This window comes from Pristiophorus japonicus, chromosome 8 (assembly GCF_044704955.1).
Source record: "Pristiophorus japonicus isolate sPriJap1 chromosome 8, sPriJap1.hap1, whole genome shotgun sequence".
In the NCBI taxonomy this organism is placed as follows: Eukaryota; Metazoa; Chordata; class Chondrichthyes; family Pristiophoridae; genus Pristiophorus; species Pristiophorus japonicus.
In genome coordinates this window covers 175681533-175703314 of record NC_091984.1, presented here as the reverse complement: position 1 = coordinate 175703314, position 21782 = coordinate 175681533, and the positions used below count along the sequence as shown (strand labels likewise).

The following is a 21782-nucleotide window of genomic DNA, read 5'->3' as shown; positions in this document are numbered from 1 at the left end:
CGTTCCAGAACAGAAGCTGCTTCCAGTGGTAGCGTGGCCGAGCGGTCTAAGGCGCTGGATCCAGGTTCCAGTCTCTTCGGAGGCGTGGGTTCAAATCCCACCGCTGCCAGAATTTTCCCTGCGTAACACTTGCATTCTGTCAGCACAAGCATGGGCACCTGTTTCACAATGGGGCCATTTTGGTGTGGAAAAGTAGTTGGACTGTGAGCGGTGCCTTTCGTTTGTTGGCAAATGGCAATACCATCGAAGTGTTTGATGTCACCACTTGAAAATTGAAGGCCAGTTGAGCATGCTTTTTGCACGCTGGCCGCATTTGTGTGGATAAAAAGTAAATGTCAGAAGTGGGATTGGAAACCACGCCGCTAGAAGTGGGCTTGGCACCCACGTCCCAGAATACACCAACCTTTGGTAAGGTAAGGGTTACAGTCTTTGAGTTTGGCACCTTAAACCACTCGGCTATTTTGATAATGAACCGACTGTAACTGCAGAAAAGCGTACTCCAATTCTGCACATTTACTGAGTTGCATCACAATCCTTCCTCCTGTGCAATCACACAACACGTACATTGTTACGACATCACTTAACAGGCAGCGCCAGTCATTAAGTTTATCATGCCTGCAATGCAACCAACACACGTATTTCTCACAACAGCTCGCATTTTGCCAGCTATCGGGTAAAATTTTCTGCAGTGTGTTGGCGCCTTTCATGTCCCAAAACGCTTTACAGCCAATGAAGTATTTTTAAAGTGAGTCACTGTTGTAATGTGGGAAATGGCGCAGCCAGTATGCACACAGCACGATCCCACAAACAGCAATGTGTTCATGACCAGATAATCTGTTTTTGTCAGTGATGTTGATATAGGAATAAATATTGAATGAATGTTGTAACTGGTTTGTCCCAACATGCACCTAATTTCTGTTGTTGCCCTGTGGATACGTAGGTTCCTGTGACCGGTATGTTGCAAAATCGTTTCTCGAGAGTTCACTGTCTACCACTTTAATTGCCTTAATTATTATTTTCCGCATAACAAAGTCACATTACACTCAACGGTCACTCGTTCCAGAACAGAAGCTGCTTCCAGTGGTAGCGTGGCCGAGCGGTCTAAGGCGCTGGATCCAGGTTCCAGTCTCTTCGGAGGCGTGGGTTCAAATCCCACTGCTGCCAGAATTTTCCCTGCGTAACACTTGCATTCTGTCAGCACAAGCATGGGCACCTGTTTCACAATGGGGCCATTTTGGTGTGGAAAAGTAGTTGGACTGTGAGCGGTGCCTTTCGTTTGTTGGCAAATGGCAATACCATCGAAGAGTTTGATGTCACCACTTGAAAATTGAAGGCCAGTTGAGCATGCTTTTTGCACGCTGGCCGCATTTGTGTGGATAAAAAGTAAATGTCAGAAGTGGGATTGGAAACCACGCCGCTAGAAGTGGGCTTGGCACCCACGTCCCAGAATACACCAACCTTTGGTAAGGTAAGGGTTACAGTCTTTGAGTTTGGCACCTTAAACCACTCGGCCACCCTGACAATGAACCGACTGTAACTGCAGAAAAGCGTGCTCCAATTCTGCACATTTACTGAGTTGCATCACAATCCTTCCTCCTGTGAAATCACACAACACGTACATTGTTACGACATCACTTAACAGGCAGCGCCAGTCATTAAGTTTATCATGCCTGCAATGCAACCAACACACGTATTTCTCACAACAGCTCGCATTTTGCCAGCTATCGGGTAAAATTTTCTGCAGTGTGTTGGCGCCTTTCATGTCCCAAAACGCTTTACAGCCAATGAAGTATTTTTAAAGTGAGTCACTGTTGTAATGTGGGAAATGGCGCAGCCAGGATGCACACAGCACGATCCCACAAACAGCAATGTGTTCATGACCAGATAATCTGTTTTTGTCAGTGATGTTGATATAGGAATAAATATTGAATGAATGTTGTAACTGGTTTGTCCCAACATGCACCTAATTTCTGTTGTTGCCCTGTGGATACGTAGGTTCCTGTGACCGGTATGTTGCAAAATCGTTTCTCGAGAGTTCACTGTCTACCACTTTAATTGCCTTAATTATTATTTTCCGCATAACAAAGTCACATTACACTCAACGGTCACTCGTTCCAGAACAGAAGCTGCTTCCAGTGGTAGCGTGGCCGAGCGGTCTAAGGCGCTGGATCCAGGTTCCAGTCTCTTCGGAGGCGTGGGTTCAAATCCCACCGCTGCCAGAATTTTCCCTGCGTAACACTTGCATTCTGTCAGCACAAGCATGGGCACCTGTTTCACAATGGGGCCATTTTGGTGTGGAAAAGTAGTTGGACTGTGAGCGGTGCCTTTCGTTTGTTGGCAAATGGCAATACCATCGAAGAGTTTGATGTCACCACTTGAAAATTGAAGGCCAGTTGAGCATGCTTTTTGCACGCTGGCCGCATTTGTGTGGATAAAAAGTAAATGTCAGAAGTGGGATTGGAAACCACGCCGCTAGAAGTGGGCTTGGCACCCACGTCCCAGAATACACCAACCTTTGGTAAGGTAAGGGTTACAGTCTTTGAGTTTGGCACCTTAAACCACTCGGCTATTTTGATAATGAACCGACTGTAACTGCAGAAAAGCGTACTCCAATTCTGCACATTTACTGAGTTGCATCACAATCCTTCCTCCTGTGCAATCACACAACACGTACATTGTTACGACATCACTTAACAGGCAGCGCCAGTCATTAAGTTTATCATGCCTGCAATGCAACCAACACACGTATTTCTCACAACAGCTCGCATTTTGCCAGCTATCGGGTAAAATTTTCTGCAGTGTGTTGGCGCCTTTCATGTCCCAAAACGCTTTACAGCCAATGAAGTATTTTTAAAGTGAGTCACTGTTGTAATGTGGGAAATGGCGCAGCCAGTATGCACACAGCACGATCCCACAAACAGCAATGTGTTCATGACCAGATAATCTGTTTTTGTCAGTGATGTTGATATAGGAATAAATATTGAATGAATGTTGTAACTGGTTTGTCCCAACATGCACCTAATTTCTGTTGTTGCCCTGTGGATACGTAGGTTCCTGTGACCGGTATGTTGCAAAATCGTTTCTCGAGAGTTCACTGTCTACCACTTTAATTGCCTTAATTATTATTTTCCGCATAACAAAGTCACATTACACTCAACGGTCACTCGTTCCAGAACAGAAGCTGCTTCCAGTGGTAGCGTGGCCGAGCGGTCTAAGGCGCTGGATCCAGGTTCCAGTCTCTTCGGAGGCGTGGGTTCAAATCCCACTGCTGCCAGAATTTTCCCTGCGTAACACTTGCATTCTGTCAGCACAAGCATGGGCACCTGTTTCACAATGGGGCCATTTTGGTGTGGAAAAGTAGTTGGACTGTGAGCGGTGCCTTTCGTTTGTTGGCAAATGGCAATACCATCGAAGAGTTTGATGTCACCACTTGAAAATTGAAGGCCAGTTGAGCATGCTTTTTGCACGCTGGCCGCATTTGTGTGGATAAAAAGTAAATGTCAGAAGTGGGATTGGAAACCACGCCGCTAGAAGTGGGCTTGGCACCCACGTCCCAGAATACACCAACCTTTGGTAAGGTAAGGGTTACAGTCTTTGAGTTTGGCACCTTAAACCACTCGGCCACCCTGACAATGAACCGACTGTAACTGCAGAAAAGCGTGCTCCAATTCTGCACATTTACTGAGTTGCATCACAATCCTTCCTCCTGTGAAATCACACAACACGTACATTGTTACGACATCACTTAACAGGCAGCGCCAGTCATTAAGTTTATCATGCCTGCAATGCAACCAACACACGTATTTCTCACAACAGCTCGCATTTTGCCAGCTATCGGGTAAAATTTTCTGCAGTGTGTTGGCGCCTTTCATGTCCCAAAACGCTTTACAGCCAATGAAGTATTTTTAAAGTGAGTCACTGTTGTAATGTGGGAAATGGCGCAGCCAGGATGCACACAGCACGATCCCACAAACAGCAATGTGTTCATGACCAGATAATCTGTTTTTGTCAGTGATGTTGATATAGGAATAAATATTGAATTAATGTTGTAACTGGTTTGTCCCAACATGCACCTAATTTCTGTTGTTGCCCTGTGGATACGTAGGTTCCTGTGACCGGTATGTTGCAAAATCGTTTCTCGAGAGTTCACTGTCTACCACTTTAATTGCCTTAATTATTATTTTCCGCATAACAAAGTCACATTACACTCAACGGTCACTCGTTCCAGAACAGAAGCTGCTTCCAGTGGTAGCGTGGCCGAGCGGTCTAAGGCGCTGGATCCAGGTTCCAGTCTCTTCGGAGGCGTGGGTTCAAATCCCACCGCTGCCAGAATTTTCCCTGCGTAACACTTGCATTCTGTCAGCACAAGCATGGGCACCTGTTTCACAATGGGGCCATTTTGGTGTGGAAAAGTAGTTGGACTGTGAGCGGTGCCTTTCGTTTGTTGGCAAATGGCAATACCATCGAAGAGTTTGATGTCACCACTTGAAAATTGAAGGCCAGTTGAGCATGCTTTTTGCACGCTGGCCGCATTTGTGTGGATAAAAAGTAAATGTCAGAAGTGGGATTGGAAACCACGCCGCTAGAAGTGGGCTTGGCACCCACGTCCCAGAATACACCAACCTTTGGTAAGGTAAGGGTTACAGTCTTTGAGTTTGGCACCTTAAACCACTCGGCTATTTTGATAATGAACCGACTGTAACTGCAGAAAAGCGTACTCCAATTCTGCACATTTACTGAGTTGCATCACAATCCTTCCTCCTGTGCAATCACACAACACGTACATTGTTACGACATCACTTAACAGGCAGCGCCAGTCATTAAGTTTATCATGCCTGCAATGCAACCAACACACGTATTTCTCACAACAGCTCGCATTTTGCCAGCTATCGGGTAAAATTTTCTGCAGTGTGTTGGCGCCTTTCATGTCCCAAAACGCTTTACAGCCAATGAAGTATTTTTAAAGTGAGTCACTGTTGTAATGTGGGAAATGGCGCAGCCAGTATGCACCCAGCACGATCCCACAAACAGCAATGTGTTCATGACCAGATAATCTGTTTTTGTCAGTGATGTTGATATAGGAATAAATATTGAATGAATGTTGTAACTGGTTTGTCCCAACATGCACCTAATTTCTGTTGTTGCCCTGTGGATACGTAGGTTCCTGTGACCGGTATGTTGCAAAATCGTTTCTCGAGAGTTCACTGTCTACCACTTTAATTGCCTTAATTATTATTTTCCGCATAACAAAGTCACATTACACTCAACGGTCACTCGTTCCAGAACAGAAGCTGCTTCCAGTGGTAGCGTGGCCGAGCGGTCTAAGGCGCTGGATCCAGGTTCCAGTCTCTTCGGAGGCGTGGGTTCAAATCCCACCGCTGCCAGAATTTTCCCTGCGTAACACTTGCATTCTGTCAGCACAAGCATGGGCACCTGTTTCACAATGGGGCCATTTTGGTGTGGAAAAGTAGTTGGACTGTGAGCGGTGCCTTTAGTTTGTTGGCAAATGGCAATACCATCGAAGTGTTTGATGTCACCACTTGAAAATTGAAGGCCAGTTGAGCATGCTTTTTGCACGCTGGCCGCATTTGTGTGGATAAAAAGTAAATGTCAGAAGTGGGATTGGAAACCACGCCGCTAGAAGTGGGCTTGGCACCCACGTCCCAGAATACACCAACCTTTGGTAAGGTAAGGGTTACAGTCTTTGAGTTTGGCACCTTAAACCACTCGGCTATTTTGATAATGAACCGACTGTAACTGCAGAAAAGCGTACTCCAATTCTGCACATTTACTGAGTTGCATCACAATCCTTCCTCCTGTGCAATCACACAACACGTACATTGTTACGACATCACTTAACAGGCAGCGCCAGTCATTAAGTTTATCATGCCTGCAATGCAACCAACACACGTATTTCTCACAACAGCTCGCATTTTGCCAGCTATCGGGTAAAATTTTCTGCAGTGTGTTGGCGCCTTTCATGTCCCAAAACGCTTTACAGCCAATGAAGTATTTTTAAAGTGAGTCACTGTTGTAATGTGGGAAATGGCGCAGCAGCCAGTATGCACACAGCACGATCCCACAAACAGCAATGTGTTCATGACCAGATAATCTGTTTTTGTCAGTGATGTTGATATAGGAATAAATATTGAATGAATGTTGTAACTGGTTTGTCCCAACATGCACCTAATTTCTGTTGTTGCCCTGTGGATACGTAGGTTCCTGTGACCGGTATGTTGCAAAATCGTTTCTCGAGAGTTCACTGTCTACCACTTTAATTGCCTTAATTATTATTTTCCGCATAACAAAGTCACATTACACTCAACGGTCACTCGTTCCAGAACAGAAGCTGCTTCCAGTGGTAGCGTGGCCGAGCGGTCTAAGGCGCTGGATCCAGGTTCCAGTCTCTTCGGAGGCGTGGGTTCAAATCCCACTGCTGCCAGAATTTTCCCTGCGTAACACTTGCATTCTGTCAGCACAAGCATGGGCACCTGTTTCACAATGGGGCCATTTTGGTGTGGAAAAGTAGTTGGACTGTGAGCGGTGCCTTTAGTTTGTTGGCAAATGGCAATACCATCGAAGAGTTTGATGTCACCACTTGAAAATTGAAGGCCAGTTGAGCATGCTTTTTGCACGCTGGCCGCATTTGTGTGGATAAAAAGTAAATGTCAGAAGTGGGATTGGAAACCACGCCGCTAGAAGTGGGCTTGGCACCCACGTCCCAGAATACACCAACCTTTGGTAAGGTAAGGGTTACAGTCTTTGAGTTTGGCACCTTAAACCACTCGGCTATTTTGATAATGAACCGACTGTAACTGCAGAAAAGCGTACTCCAATTCTGCACATTTACTGAGTTGCATCACAATCCTTCCTCCTGTGCAATCACACAACACGTACATTGTTACGACATCACTTAACAGGCAGCGCCAGTCATTAAGTTTATCATGCCTGCAATGCAACCAACACACGTATTTCTCACAACAGCTCGCATTTTGCCAGCTATCGGGTAAAATTTTCTGCAGTGTGTTGGCGCCTTTCATGTCCCAAAACGCTTTACAGCCAATGAAGTATTTTTAAAGTGAGTCACTGTTGTAATGTGGGAAATGGCGCAGCCAGTATGCACACAGCACGATCCCACAAACAGCAATGTGTTCATGACCAGATAATCTGTTTTTGTCAGTGATGTTGATATAGGAATAAATATTGAATGAATGTTGTAACTGGTTTGTCCCAACATGCACCTAATTTCTGTTGTTGCCCTGTGGATACGTAGGTTCCTGTGACCGGTATGTTGCAAAATCGTTTCTCGAGAGTTCACTGTCTACCACTTTAATTGCCTTAATTATTATTTTCCGCATAACAAAGTCACATTACACTCAACGGTCACTCGTTCCAGAACAGAAGCTGCTTCCAGTGGTAGCGTGGCCGAGCGGTCTAAGGCGCTGGATCCAGGTTCCAGTCTCTTCGGAGGCGTGGGTTCAAATCCCACTGCTGCCAGAATTTTCCCTGCGTAACACTTGCATTCTGTCAGCACAAGCATGGGCACCTGTTTCACAATGGGGCCATTTTGGTGTGGAAAAGTAGTTGGACTGTGAGCGGTGCCTTTCGTTTGTTGGCAAATGGCAATACCATCGAAGAGTTTGATGTCACCACTTGAAAATTGAAGGCCAGTTGAGCATGCTTTTTGCACGCTGGCCGCATTTGTGTGGATAAAAAGTAAATGTCAGAAGTGGGATTGGAAACCACGCCGCTAGAAGTGGGCTTGGCACCCACGTCCCAGAATACACCAACCTTTGGTAAGGTAAGGGTTACAGTCTTTGAGTTTGGCACCTTAAACCACTCGGCTATTTTGATAATGAACCGACTGTAACTGCAGAAAAGCGTACTCCAATTCTGCACATTTACTGAGTTGCATCACAATCCTTCCTCCTGTGCAATCACACAACACGTACATTGTTACGACATCACTTAACAGGCAGCGCCAATCATTAAGTTTATCATGCCTGCAATGCAACCAACACACGTATTTCTCACAACAGCTCGCATTTTGCCAGCTATCGGGTAAAATTTTCTGCAGTGTGTTGGCGCCTTTCATGTCCCAAAACGCTTTACAGCCAATGAAGTATTTTTAAAGTGAGTCACTGTTGTAATGTGGGAAATGGCGCAGCCAGTATGCACACAGCACGATCCCACAAACAGCAATGTGTTCATGACCAGATAATCTGTTTTTGTCAGTGATGTTGATATAGGAATAAATATTGAATGAATGTTGTAACTGGTTTGTCCCAACATGCACCTAATTTCTGTTGTTGCCCTGTGGATACGTAGGTTCCTGTGACCGGTATGTTGCAAAATCGTTTCTCGAGAGTTCACTGTCTACCACTTTAATTGCCTTAATTATTATTTTCCGCATAACAAAGTCACATTACACTCAACGGTCACTCGTTCCAGAACAGGAGCTGCTTCCAGTGGTAGCGTGGCCGAGCGGTCTAAGGCGCTGGATCCAGGTTCCAGTCTCTTCGGAGGCGTGGGTTCAAATCCCACCGCTGCCAGAATTTTCCCTGCGTAACACTTGCATTCTGTCAGCACAAGCATGGGCACCTGTTTCACAATGGGGCCATTTTGGTGTGGAAAAGTAGTTGGACTGTGAGCGGTGCCTTTAGTTTGTTGGCAAATGGCAATACCATCGAAGTGTTTGATGTCACCACTTGAAAATTGAAGGCCAGTTGAGCATGCTTTTTGCACGCTGGCCGCATTTGTGTGGATAAAAAGTAAATGTCAGAAGTGGGATTGGAAACCACGCCGCTAGAAGTGGGCTTGGCACCCACGTCCCAGAATACACCAACCTTTGGTAAGGTAAGGGTTACAGTCTTTGAGTTTGGCACCTTAAACCACTCGGCCACCCTGACAATGAACCGACTGTAACTGCAGAAAAGCGTGCTCCAATTCTGCACATTTACTGAGTTGCATCACAATCCTTCCTCCTGTGCAATCACACAACACGTACATTGTTACGACATCAATTAACAGGCAGCGCCAGTCATTAAGTTTATCATGCCTGCAATGCAACCAACACACGTATTTCTCACAACAGCTCGCATTTTGCCAGCTATCGGGTAAAGTTTTCTGCAGTGTGTTGGCGCCTTTCATGTCCCAAAACGCTTTACAGCCAATGAAGTATTTTTAAAGTGAGTCACTGTTGTAATGTGGGAAATGGCGCAGCCAGTATGCACACAGCACGATCCCACAAACAGCAATGTGTTCATGACCAGATAATCTGTTTTTGTCAGTGATGTTGATATAGGAATAAATATTGAATGAATGTTGTAACTGGTTTGTCCCAACATGCACCTAATTTCTGTTGTTGCCCTGTGGATACGTAGGTGCCTGTGACCGGTATGTTGCAAAATCGTTTCTCGAGAGTTTACTGTCTACCACTTTAATTGCCTGAATTATTATTTTCCGCATAACAAAGTCACATTACACTCAACGGTCACTCGTTCCAGAACAGAAGCTGCTTCCAGTGGTAGCGTGGCCGAGCGGTCTAAGGCGCTGGATCCAGGTTCCAGTCTCTTCGGAGGCGTGGGTTCAAATCCCACCGCTGCCAGAATTTTCCCTGCGTAACACTTGCATTCTGTCAGCACAAGCATGGGCACCTGTTTCACAATGGGGCCATTTTGGTGTGGAAAAGTAGTTGGACTGTGAGCGGTGCCTTTCGTTTGTTGGCAAATGGCAATACCATCGAAGAGTTTGATGTCACCACTTGAAAATTGAAGGCCAGTTGAGCATGCTTTTTGCACGCTGGCCGCATTTGTGTGGATAAAAAGTAAATGTCAGAAGTGGGATTGGAAACCACGCCGCTAGAAGTGGGCTTGGCACCCACGTCCCAGAATACACCAACCTTTGGTAAGGTAAGGGTTACAGTCTTTGAGTTTGGCACCTTAAACCACTCGGCTATTTTGATAATGAACCGACTGTAACTGCAGAAAAGCGTACTCCAATTCTGCACATTTACTGAGTTGCATCACAATCCTTCCTCCTGTGCAATCACACAACACGTACATTGTTACGACATCACTTAACAGGCAGCGCCAGTCATTAAGTTTATCATGCCTGCAATGCAACCAACACACGTATTTCTCACAACAGCTCGCATTTTGCCAGCTATCGGGTAAAATTTTCTGCAGTGTGTTGGCGCCTTTCATGTCCCAAAACGCTTTACAGCCAATGAAGTATTTTTAAAGTGAGTCACTGTTGTAATGTGGGAAATGGCGCAGCCAGTATGCACACAGCACGATCCCACAAACAGCAATGTGTTCATGACCAGATAATCTGTTTTTGTCAGTGATGTTGATATAGGAATAAATATTGAATGAATGTTGTAACTGGTTTGTCCCAACATGCACCTAATTTCTGTTGTTGCCCTGTGGATACGTAGGTTCCTGTGACCGGTATGTTGCAAAATCGTTTCTCGAGAGTTCACTGTCTACCACTTTAATTGCCTTAATTATTATTTTCCGCATGGCAAAGTCACATTTCACTCAACGTTCACTCGTTCCAGAACAGAAGCTGCGTCCAGTGGTAGCGTGGCCGAGCGGTCTAAGGCGCTGGATCCAGGTTCCAGTCTCTTCGGAGGCGTGGGTTCAAATCCCACCGCTGCCAGAATTTTCCCTGCGTAACACTTGCATTCTGTCAGCACAAGCATGGGCACCTGTTTCACAATGGGGCCATTTTGGTGTGGAAAAGTAGTTGGACTGTGAGCGGTGCCTTTAGTTTGTTGGCAAATGGCAATACCATCGAAGTGTTTGATGTCACCACTTGAAAATTGAAGGCCAGTTGAGCATGCTTTTTGCACGCTGGCCGCATTTGTGTGGATAAAAAGTAAATGTCAGAAGTGGGATTGGAAACCACGCCGCTAGAAGTGGGCTTGGCACCCACGTCCCAGAATACACCAACCTTTGGTAAGGTAAGGGTTACAGTCTTTGAGTTTGGCACCTTAAACCACTCGGCTATTTTGATAATGAACCGACTGTAACTGCAGAAAAGCGTACTCCAATTCTGCACATTTACTGAGTTGCATCACAATCCTTCCTCCTGTGCAATCACACAACACGTACATTGTTACGACATCACTTAACAGGCAGCGCCAGTCATTAAGTTTATCATGCCTGCAATGCAACCAACACACGTATTTCTCACAACAGCTCGCATTTTGCCAGCTATCGGGTAAAATTTTCTGCAGTGTGTTGGCGCCTTTCATGTCCCAAAACGCTTTACAGCCAATGAAGTATTTTTAAAGTGAGTCACTGTTGTAATGTGGGAAATGGCGCAGCCAGGATGCACACAGCACGATCCCACAAACAGCAATGTGTTCATGACCAGATAATCTGTTTTTGTCAGTGATGTTGATATAGGAATAAATATTGAATGAATGTTGTAACTGGTTTGTCCCAACATGCACCTAATTTCTGTTGTTGCCCTGTGGATACGTAGGTTCCTGTGACCGGTATGTTGCAAAATCGTTTCTCGAGAGTTCACTGTCTACCACTTTAATTGCCTTAATTATTATTTTCCGCATAACAAAGTCACATTACACTCAACGGTCACTCGTTCCAGAACAGAAGCTGCTTCCAGTGGTAGCGTGGCCGAGCGGTCTAAGGCGCTGGATCCAGGTTCCAGTCTCTTCGGAGGCGTGGGTTCAAATCCCACCGCTGCCAGAATTTTCCCTGCGTAACACTTGCATTCTGTCAGCACAAGCATGGGCACCTGTTTCACAATGGGGCCATTTTGGTGTGGAAAAGTAGTTGGACTGTGAGCGGTGCCTTTCGTTTGTTGGCAAATGGCAATACCATCGAAGAGTTTGATGTCACCACTTGAAAATTGAAGGCCAGTTGAGCATGCTTTTTGCACGCTGGCCGCATTTGTGTGGATAAAAAGTAAATGTCAGAAGTGGGATTGGAAACCACGCCGCTAGAAGTGGGCTTGGCACCCACGTCCCAGAATACACCAACCTTTGGTAAGGTAAGGGTTACAGTCTTTGAGTTTGGCACCTTAAACCACTCGGCTATTTTGATAATGAACCGACTGTAACTGCAGTAAAGCGTGCTCCAATTCTGCACATTTACTGAGTTGCATCACAATCCTTCCTCCTGTGCAATCACACAACACGTACATTGTTACGACATCACTTAACAGGCAGCGCCAGTCATTAAGTTTATCATGCCTGCAATGCAACCAACACACGTATTTCTCACAACAGCTCGCATTTTGCCAGCTATCGGGTAAAATTTTCTGCAGTGTGTTGGCGCCTTTCATGTCCCAAAACGCTTTACAGCCAATGAAGTATTTTTAAAGTGAGTCACTGTTGTAATGTGGGAAATGGCGCAGCCAGGATGCACACAGCACGATCCCACAAACAGCAATGTGTTCATGACCAGATAATCTGTTTTTGTCAGTGATGTTGATATAGGAATAAATATTGAATGAATGTTGTAACTGGTTTGTCCCAACATGCACCTAATTTCTGTTGTTGCCCTGTGGATACGTAGGTTCCTGTGACCGGTATGTTGCAAAATCGTTTCTCGAGAGTTCACTGTCTACCACTTTAATTGCCTTAATTATTATTTTCCGCATAACAAAGTCACATTACACTCAACGGTCACTCGTTCCAGAACAGAAGCTGCTTCCAGTGGTAGCGTGGCCGAGCGGTCTAAGGCGCTGGATCCAGGTTCCAGTCTCTTCGGAGGCGTGGGTTCAAATCCCACTGCTGCCAGAATTTTCCCTGCGTAACACTTGCATTCTGTCAGCACAAGCATGGGCACCTGTTTCACAATGGGGCCATTTTGGTGTGGAAAAGTAGTTGGACTGTGAGCGGTGCCTTTCGTTTGTTGGCAAATGGCAATACCATCGAAGAGTTTGATGTCACCACTTGAAAATTGAAGGCCAGTTGAGCATGCTTTTTGCACGCTGGCCGCATTTGTGTGGATAAAAAGTAAATGTCAGAAGTGGGATTGGAAACCACGCCGCTAGAAGTGGGCTTGGCACCCACGTCCCAGAATACACCAACCTTTGGTAAGGTAAGGGTTACAGTCTTTGAGTTTGGCACCTTAAACCACTCGGCCACCCTGACAATGAACCGACTGTAACTGCAGAAAAGCGTGCTCCAATTCTGCACATTTACTGAGTTGCATCACAATCCTTCCTCCTGTGCAATCACACAACACGTACATTGTTACGACATCACTTAACAGGCAGCGCCAGTCATTAAGTTTATCATGCCTGCAATGCAACCAACACACGTATTTCTCACAACAGCTCGCATTTTGCCAGCTATCGGGTAAAATTTTCTGCAGTGTGTTGGCGCCTTTCATGTCCCAAAACGCTTTACAGCCAATGAAGTATTTTTAAAGTGAGTCACTGTTGTAATGTGGGAAATGGCGCAGCCAGGATGCACACAGCACGATCCCACAAACAGCAATGTGTTCATGACCAGATAATCTGTTTTTGTCAGTGATGTTGATATAGGAATAAATATTGAATGAATGTTGTAACTGGTTTGTCCCAACATGCACCTAATTTCTGTTGTTGCCCTGTGGATACGTAGGTTCCTGTGACCGGTATGTTGCAAAATCGTTTCTCGAGAGTTCACTGTCTACCACTTTAATTGCCTTAATTATTATTTTCCGCATAACAAAGTCACATTACACTCAACGGTCACTCGTTCCAGAACAGAAGCTGCTTCCAGTGGTAGCGTGGCCGAGCGGTCTAAGGCGCTGGATCCAGGTTCCAGTCTCTTCGGAGGCGTGGGTTCAAATCCCACCGCTGCCAGAATTTTCCCTGCGTAACACTTGCATTCTGTCAGCACAACCATGGGCACCTGTTTCACAATGGGGCCATTTTGGTGTGGAAAAGTAGTTGGACTGTGAGCGGTGCCTTTCGTTTGTTGGCAAATGGCAATACCATCGAAGAGTTTGATGTCACCACTTGAAAATTGAAGGCCAGTTGAGCATGCTTTTTGCACGCTGGCCGCATTTGTGTGGATAAAAAGTAAATGTCAGAAGTGGGATTGGAAACCACGCCGCTAGAAGTGGGCTTGGCACCCACGTCCCAGAATACACCAACCTTTGGTAAGGTAAGGGTTACAGTCTTTGAGTTTGGCACCTTAAACCACTCGGCCACCCTGACAATGAACCGACTGTAACTGCAGAAAAGCGTGCTCCAATTCTGCACATTTACTGAGTTGCATCACAATCCTTCCTCCTGTGCAATCACACAACACGTACATTGTTACGACATCACTTAACAGGCAGCGCCAGTCATTAAGTTTATCATGCCTGCAATGCAACCAACACACGTATTTCTCACAACAGCTCGCATTTTGCCAGCTATCGGGTAAAATTTTCTGCAGTGTGTTGGCGCCTTTCATGTCCCAAAACGCTTTACAGCCAATGAAGTATTTTTAAAGTGAGTCACTGTTGTAATGTGGGAAATGGCGCAGCCAGGATGCACACAGCACGATCCCACAAACAGCAATGTGTTCATGACCAGATAATCTGTTTTTGTCAGTGATGTTGATATAGGAATAAATATTGAATGAATGTTGTAACTGGTTTGTCCCAACATGCACCTAATTTCTGTTGTTGCCCTGTGGATACGTAGGTTCCTGTGACCGGTATGTTGCAAAATCGTTTCTCGAGAGTTCACTGTCTACCACTTTAATTGCCTTAATTATTATTTTCCGCATAACAAAGTCACATTACACTCAACGGTCACTCGTTCCAGAACAGAAGCTGCTTCCAGTGGTAGCGTGGCCGAGCGGTCTAAGGCGCTGGATCCAGGTTCCAGTCTCTTCGGAGGCGTGGGTTCAAATCCCACCGCTGCCAGAATTTTCCCTGCGTAACACTTGCATTCTGTCAGCACAACCATGGGCACCTGTTTCACAATGGGGCCATTTTGGTGTGGAAAAGTAGTTGGACTGTGAGCGGTGCCTTTCGTTTGTTGGCAAATGGCAATACCATCGAAGAGTTTGATGTCACCACTTGAAAATTGAAGGCCAGTTGAGCATGCTTTTTGCACGCTGGCCGCATTTGTGTGGATAAAAAGTAAATGTCAGAAGTGGGATTGGAAACCACGCCGCTAGAAGTGGGCTTGGCACCCACGTCCCAGAATACACCAACCTTTGGTAAGGTAAGGGTTACAGTCTTTGAGTTTGGCACCTTAAACCACTCGGCTATTTTGATAATGAACCGACTGTAACTGCAGAAAAGCGTACTCCAATTCTGCACATTTACTGAGTTGCATCACAATCCTTCCTCCTGTGCAATCACACAACACGTACATTGTTACGACATCACTTAACAGGCAGCGCCAGTCATTAAGTTTATCATGCCTGCAATGCAACCAACACACGTATTTCTCACAACAGCTCGCATTTTGCCAGCTATCGGGTAAAATTTTCTGCAGTGTGTTGGCGCCTTTCATGTCCCAAAACGCTTTACAGCCAATGAAGTATTTTTAAAGTGAGTCACTGTTGTAATGTGGGAAATGGCGCAGCCAGTATGCACACAGCACGATCCCACAAACAGCAATGTGTTCATGACCAGATAATCTGTTTTTGTCAGTGATGTTGATATAGGAATAAATATTGAATGAATGTTGTAACTGGTTTGTCCCAACATGCACCTAATTTCTGTTGTTGCCCTGTGGATACGTAGGTTCCTGTGACCGGTATGTTGCAAAATCGTTTCTCGAGAGTTCACTGTCTACCACTTTAATTGCCTTAATTATTATTTTCCGCATAACAAAGTCACATTACACTCAACGGTCACTCGTTCCAGAACAGAAGCTGCTTCCAGTGGTAGCGTGGCCGAGCGGTCTAAGGCGCTGGATCCAGGTTCCAGTCTCTTCGGAGGCGTGGGTTCAAATCCCACCGCTGCCAGAATTTTCCCTGCGTAACACTTGCATTCTGTCAGCACAAGCATGGGCACCTGTTTCACAATGGGGCCATTTTGGTGTGGAAAAGTAGTTGGACTGTGAGCGGTGCCTTTAGTTTGTTGGCAAATGGCAATACCATCGAAGTGTTTGATGTCACCACTTGAAAATTGAAGGCCAGTTGAGCATGCTTTTTGCACGCTGGCCGCATTTGTGTGGATAAAAAGTAAATGTCAGAAGTGGGATTGGAAACCACGCCGCTAGAAGTGGGCTTGGCACCCACGTCCCAGAATACACCAACCTTTGGTAAGGTAAGGGTTACAGTCTTTGAGTTTGGCACCTTAAACCACTCGGCCACCCTGACAATGAACCGACTGTAACTGCAGAAAAGCGTGCTCCAATTCTGCACATTTACTGAGTTGCATCACAATCCTTCCTCCTGTGCAATCACACAACACGTACATTGTTACGACATCACTTAACAGGCAGCGCCAGTCATTAAGTTTATCATGCCTGCAATGCAACCAACACACGTATTTCTCACAACAGCTCGCATTTTGCCAGCTATCGGGTAAAATTTTCTGCAGTGTGTTGGCGCCTTTCATGTCCCAAAACGCTTTACAGCCAATGAAGTATTTTTAAAGTGAGTCACTGTTGTAATGTGGGAAATGGCGCAGCCAGGATGCACACAGCACGATCCCACAAACAGCAATGTGTTCATGACCAGATAATCTGTTTTTGTCAGTGATGTTGATATAGGAATAAATATTGAATGAATGTTGTAACTGGTTTGTCCCAACATGCACCTAATTTCTGTTGTTGCCCTGTGGATACGTAGGTTCCTGTGACCGGTATGTTGCAAAATCGTTTCTCGAGAGTTCACTGTCTACCACTTTAATTGCCTTAATTATTATTTTCCGCATAACAAAGTCACATTACACTCAACGGTCACTCGTTCCAGAACAGAAGCTGCTTCCAGTGGTAGCGTGGCCGAGCGGTCTAAGGCGCTGGATCCAGGTTCCAGTCTCTTCGGAGGCGTGGGTTCAAATCCCACTGCTGCCAGAATTTTCCCTGCGTAACACTTGCATTCTGTCAGCACAAGCATGGGCACCTGTTTCACAATGGGGCCATTTTGGTGTGGAAAAGTAGTTGGACTGTGAGCGGTGCCTTTCGTTTGTTGGCAAATGGCAATACCATCGAAGAGTTTGATGTCACCACTTGAAAATTGAAGGCCAGTTGAGCATGCTTTTTGCACGCTGGCCGCATTTGTGTGGATAAAAAGTAAATGTCAGAAGTGGGATTGGAAACCACGCCGCTAGAAGTGGGCTTGGCACCCACGTCCCAGAATACACCAACCTTTGGTAAGGTAAGGGTTACAGTCTTTGAGTTTGGCACCTTAAACCACTCGGCTATTTTGATAATGAACCGACTGTAACTGCAGAAAAGCGTACTCCAATTCTGCACATTTACTGAGTTGCATCACAATCCTTCCTCCTGTGCAATCACACAACACGTACATTGTTACGACATCACTTAACAGGCAGCGCCAGTCATTAAGTTTATCATGCCTGCAATGCAACCAACACACGTATTTCTCACAACAGCTCGCATTTTGCCAGCTATCGGGTAAAATTTTCTGCAGTGTGTTGGCGCCTTTCATGTCCCAAAACGCTTTACAGCCAATGAAGTATTTTTAAAGTGAGTCACTGTTGTAATGTGGGAAATGGCGCAGCCAGTATGCACACAGCACGATCCCACAAACAGCAATGTGTTCATGACCAGATAATCTGTTTTTGTCAGTGATGTTGATATAGGAATAAATATTGAATGAATGTTGTAACTGGTTTGTCCCAACATGCACCTAATTTCTGTTGTTGCCCTGTGGATACGTAGGTTCCTGTGACCGGTATGTTGCAAAATCGTTTCTCGAGAGTTCACTGTCTACCACTTTAATTGCCTTAATTATTATTTTCCGCATAACAAAGTCACATTACACTCAACGGTCACTCGTTCCAGAACAGAAGCTGCTTCCAGTGGTAGCGTGGCCGAGCGGTCTAAGGCGCTGGATCCAGGTTCCAGTCTCTTCGGAGGCGTGGGTTCAAATCCCACCGCTGCCAGAATTTTCCCTGCGTAACACTTGCATTCTGTCAGCACAAGCATGGGCACCTGTTTCACAATGGGGCCATTTTGGTGTGGAAAAGTAGTTGGACTGTGAGCGGTGCCTTTAGTTTGTTGGCAAATGGCAATACCATCGAAGTGTTTGATGTCACCACTTGAAAATTGAAGGCCAGTTGAGCATGCTTTTTGCACGCTGGCCGCATTTGTGTGGATAAAAAGTAAATGTCAGAAGTGGGATTGGAAACCACGCCGCTAGAAGTGGGCTTGGCACCCACGTCCCAGAATACACCAACCTTTGGTAAGGTAAGGGTTACAGTCTTTGAGTTTGGCACCTTAAACCACTCGGCCACCCTGACAATGAACCGACTGTAACTGCAGAAAAGCGTGCTCCAATTCTGCACATTTACTGAGTTGCATCACAATCCTTCCTCCTGTGCAATCACACAACACGTACATTGTTACGACATCACTTAACAGGCAGCGCCAGTCATTAAGTTTATCATGCCTGCAATGCAACCAACACACGTATTTCTCACAACAGCTCGCATTTTGCCAGCTATCGGGTAAAATTTTCTGCAGTGAGTTGGCGCCTTTCATGTCCCAAAACGCTTTACAGCCAATGAAGTATTTTTAAAGTGAGTCACTGTTGTAATGTGGGAAATGGCGCAGCCAGGATGCACACAGCACGATCCCACAAACAGCAATGTGTTCATGACCAGATAATCTGTTTTTGTCAGTGATGTTGATATAGGAATAAATATTGAATGAATGTTGTAACTGGTTTGTCCCAACATGCACCTAATTTCTGTTGTTGCCCTGTGGATACGTAGGTTCCTGTGACCGGTATGTTGCAAAATCGTTTCTCGAGAGTTCACTGTCTACCACTTTAATTGCCTTAATTATTATTTTCCGCATAACAAAGTCACATTACACTCAACGGTCACTCGTTCCAGAACAGAAGCTGCTTCCAGTGGTAGCGTGGCCGAGCGGTCTAAGGCGCTGGATCCAGGTTCCAGTCTCTTCGGAGGCGTGGGTTCAAATCCCACTGCTGCCAGAATTTTCCCTGCGTAACACTTGCATTCTGTCAGCACAAGCATGGGCACCTGTTTCACAATGGGGCCATTTTGGTGTGGAAAAGTAGTTGGACTGTGAGCGGTGCCTTTCGTTTGTTGGCAAATGGCAATACCATCGAAGAGTTTGATGTCACCACTTGAAAATTGAAGGCCAGTTGAGCATGCTTTTTGCACGCTGGCCGCATTTGTGTGGATAAAAAGTAAATGTCAGAAGTGGGATTGGAAACCACGCCGCTAGAAGTGGGCTTGGCACCCACGTCCCAGAATACACCAACCTTTGGTAAGGTAAGGGTTACAGTCTTTGAGTTTGGCACCTTAAACCACTCGGCCACCCTGACAATGAACCGACTGTAACTGCAGAAAAGCGTGCTCCAATTCTGCACATTTACTGAGTTGCATCACAATCCTTCCTCCTGTGCAATCACACAACACGTACATTGTTACGACATCACTTAACAGGCAGCGCCAGTCATTAAGTTTATCATGCCTGCAATGCAACCAACACACGTATTTCTCACAACAGCTCGCATTTTGCCAGCTATCGGGTAAAATTTTCTGCAGTGTGTTGGCGCCTTTCATGTCCCAAAACGCTTTACAGCCAATGAAGTATTTTTAAAGTGAGTCACTGTTGTAATGTGGGAAATGGCGCAGCCAGGATGCACACAGCACGATCCCACAAACAGCAATGTGTTCATGACCAGATAATCTGTTTTTGTCAGTGATGTTGATATAGGAATAAATATTGAATGAATGTTGTAACTGGTTTGTCCCAACATGCACCTAATTTCTGTTGTTGCCCTGTGGATACGTAGGTTCCTGTGACCGGTATGTTGCAAAATCGTTTCTCGAGAGTTCACTGTCTACCACTTTAATTGCCTTAATTATTATTTTCCGCATAACAAAGTCACATTACACTCAACGGTCACTCGTTCCAGAACAGAAGCTGCTTCCAGTGGTAGCGTGGCCGAGCGGTCTAAGGCGCTGGATCCAGGTTCCAGTCTCTTCGGAGGCGTGGGTTCAAATCCCACCGCTGCCAGAATTTTCCCTGCGTAACACTTGCATTCTGTCAGCACAACCATGGGCACCTGTTTCACAATGGGGCCATTTTGGTGTGGAAAAGTAGTTGGACTGTGAGCGGTGCCTTTCGTTTGTTGGCAAATGGCAATACCATCGAAGAGTTTGATGTCACCACTTGAAAATTGAAGGCCAGTTGAGCATGCTTTTTGCACGCTGGCCGCATTTGTGTGGATAAAAAGTAAATGTCAGAAGTGGGATTGGAAACCACGCCGCTAGAAGTGGGCTTGGCACCCACGTCCCAGAATACACCAACCTTTGGTAAGGTAAGGGTTACAGTCTTTGAGTTTGGCACCTTAAACCACTCGGCTATTTTGATAATGAACCGACTGTAACTGCAGAAAAGCGTACTCCAATTCTGCACATTTACTGAGTTGCATCACAATCCTTCCTCCTGTGCAATCACACAACACGTACATTGTTACGACATCACTTAACAGGCAGCGCCAGTCATTAAGTTTATCATGCCTGCAATGCAACCAACACACGTATTTCTCACAACAGCTCGCATTTTGCCAGCTATCGGGTAAAATTTTCTGCAGTGTGTTGGCGCCTTTCATGTCCCAAAACGCTTTACAGCCAATGAAGTATTTTTAAAGTGAGTCACTGTTGTAATGTGGGAAATGGCGCAGCCAGTATGCACACAGCACGATCCCACAAACAGCAATGTGTTCATGACCAGATAATCTGTTTTTGTCAGTGATGTTGATATAGGAATAAATATTGAATGAATGTTGTAACTGGTTTGTCCCAACATGCACCTAATTTCTGTTGTTGCCCTGTGGATACGTAGGTTCCTGTGACCGGTATGTTGCAAAATCGTTTCTCGAGAGTTCACTGTCTACCACTTTAATTGCCTTAATTATTATTTTCCGCATAACAAAGTCACATTACACTCAACGGTCACTCGTTCCAGAACAGAAGCTGCTTTCAGTGGTAGCGTGGCCGAGCGGTCTAAGGCGCTGGATCCAGGTTCCAGTCTCTTCGGAGGCGTGGGTTCAAATCCCACCGCTGCCAGAATTTTCCCTGCGTAACACTTGCATTCTGTCAGCACAAGCATGGGCACCTGTTTCACAATGGGGCCATTTTGGTGTGGAAAAGTAGTTGGACTGTGAGCGGTGCCTTTAGTTTGTTGGCAAATGGCAATACCATCGAAGTGTTTGATGTCACCACTTGAAAATTGAAGGCCAGTTGAGCATGCTTTTTGCACGCTGGCCGCATTTGTGTGGATAAAAAGTAAATGTCAGAAGTGGGATTGGAAACCACGCCGCTAGAAGTGGGCTTGGCACCCACGTCCCAGAATACACCAACCTTTGGTAAGGTAAGGGTTACAGTCTTTGAGTTTGGCACCTTAAACCACTCGGCTATTTTGATAATGAACCGACTGTAACTGCAGAAAAGCGTACTCCAATTCTGCACATTTACTGAGTTGCATCACAATCCTTCCTCCTGTGCAATCACACAACACGTACATTGTTACGACATCACTTAACAGGCAGCGCCAGTCATTAAGTTTATCATGCCTGCAATGCAACCAACACACGTATTTCTCACAACAGCTCGCATTTTGCCAGCTATCGGGTAAAA

The 21782-nt window shown here is 45.6% G+C and overlaps 21 non-coding genes across 21 annotated transcripts; all 21 read left to right on the top strand.

Annotated features, from left to right (window-relative positions):
• The first annotated feature begins 27 nt into the window (after positions 1–27).
• On the top strand, positions 28–109 carry trnal-cag (transfer RNA leucine (anticodon CAG)). Its single transcript has one exon. It is a non-coding gene; the product is annotated as a tRNA-Leu (tRNA).
• Positions 110–1082: 973 nt separating this feature from the next.
• On the top strand, positions 1083–1164 carry trnal-cag (transfer RNA leucine (anticodon CAG)). The gene has a single exon. It is a non-coding gene; the product is annotated as a tRNA-Leu (tRNA).
• A 973-nt stretch (positions 1165–2137) lies between these two features.
• On the top strand, positions 2138–2219 carry trnal-cag (transfer RNA leucine (anticodon CAG)). The gene has a single exon. It is a non-coding gene; the product is annotated as a tRNA-Leu (tRNA).
• Positions 2220–3192: 973 nt separating this feature from the next.
• trnal-cag (transfer RNA leucine (anticodon CAG)) lies at positions 3193–3274 on the top strand. The gene has a single exon. It is a non-coding gene; the product is annotated as a tRNA-Leu (tRNA).
• Positions 3275–4247: 973 nt separating this feature from the next.
• On the top strand, positions 4248–4329 carry trnal-cag (transfer RNA leucine (anticodon CAG)). The gene has a single exon. It is a non-coding gene; the product is annotated as a tRNA-Leu (tRNA).
• A 973-nt stretch (positions 4330–5302) lies between these two features.
• trnal-cag (transfer RNA leucine (anticodon CAG)) lies at positions 5303–5384 on the top strand. The gene has a single exon. It is a non-coding gene; the product is annotated as a tRNA-Leu (tRNA).
• A 976-nt stretch (positions 5385–6360) lies between these two features.
• On the top strand, positions 6361–6442 carry trnal-cag (transfer RNA leucine (anticodon CAG)). The gene has a single exon. It is a non-coding gene; the product is annotated as a tRNA-Leu (tRNA).
• A 973-nt stretch (positions 6443–7415) lies between these two features.
• Positions 7416–7497, top strand: trnal-cag (transfer RNA leucine (anticodon CAG)). The gene has a single exon. It is a non-coding gene; the product is annotated as a tRNA-Leu (tRNA).
• Positions 7498–8470: 973 nt separating this feature from the next.
• trnal-cag (transfer RNA leucine (anticodon CAG)) lies at positions 8471–8552 on the top strand. Its single transcript has one exon. It is a non-coding gene; the product is annotated as a tRNA-Leu (tRNA).
• A 973-nt stretch (positions 8553–9525) lies between these two features.
• trnal-cag (transfer RNA leucine (anticodon CAG)) lies at positions 9526–9607 on the top strand. Its single transcript has one exon. It is a non-coding gene; the product is annotated as a tRNA-Leu (tRNA).
• A 973-nt stretch (positions 9608–10580) lies between these two features.
• trnal-cag (transfer RNA leucine (anticodon CAG)) lies at positions 10581–10662 on the top strand. Its single transcript has one exon. It is a non-coding gene; the product is annotated as a tRNA-Leu (tRNA).
• A 973-nt stretch (positions 10663–11635) lies between these two features.
• trnal-cag (transfer RNA leucine (anticodon CAG)) lies at positions 11636–11717 on the top strand. Its single transcript has one exon. It is a non-coding gene; the product is annotated as a tRNA-Leu (tRNA).
• Positions 11718–12690: 973 nt separating this feature from the next.
• On the top strand, positions 12691–12772 carry trnal-cag (transfer RNA leucine (anticodon CAG)). Its single transcript has one exon. It is a non-coding gene; the product is annotated as a tRNA-Leu (tRNA).
• A 973-nt stretch (positions 12773–13745) lies between these two features.
• On the top strand, positions 13746–13827 carry trnal-cag (transfer RNA leucine (anticodon CAG)). The gene has a single exon. It is a non-coding gene; the product is annotated as a tRNA-Leu (tRNA).
• Positions 13828–14800: 973 nt separating this feature from the next.
• Positions 14801–14882, top strand: trnal-cag (transfer RNA leucine (anticodon CAG)). Its single transcript has one exon. It is a non-coding gene; the product is annotated as a tRNA-Leu (tRNA).
• A 973-nt stretch (positions 14883–15855) lies between these two features.
• On the top strand, positions 15856–15937 carry trnal-cag (transfer RNA leucine (anticodon CAG)). The gene has a single exon. It is a non-coding gene; the product is annotated as a tRNA-Leu (tRNA).
• Positions 15938–16910: 973 nt separating this feature from the next.
• trnal-cag (transfer RNA leucine (anticodon CAG)) lies at positions 16911–16992 on the top strand. The gene has a single exon. It is a non-coding gene; the product is annotated as a tRNA-Leu (tRNA).
• A 973-nt stretch (positions 16993–17965) lies between these two features.
• trnal-cag (transfer RNA leucine (anticodon CAG)) lies at positions 17966–18047 on the top strand. Its single transcript has one exon. It is a non-coding gene; the product is annotated as a tRNA-Leu (tRNA).
• A 973-nt stretch (positions 18048–19020) lies between these two features.
• Positions 19021–19102, top strand: trnal-cag (transfer RNA leucine (anticodon CAG)). The gene has a single exon. It is a non-coding gene; the product is annotated as a tRNA-Leu (tRNA).
• A 973-nt stretch (positions 19103–20075) lies between these two features.
• Positions 20076–20157, top strand: trnal-cag (transfer RNA leucine (anticodon CAG)). The gene has a single exon. It is a non-coding gene; the product is annotated as a tRNA-Leu (tRNA).
• A 973-nt stretch (positions 20158–21130) lies between these two features.
• Positions 21131–21212, top strand: trnal-cag (transfer RNA leucine (anticodon CAG)). The gene has a single exon. It is a non-coding gene; the product is annotated as a tRNA-Leu (tRNA).
• The last annotated feature ends 570 nt before the right edge of the window (positions 21213–21782 follow it).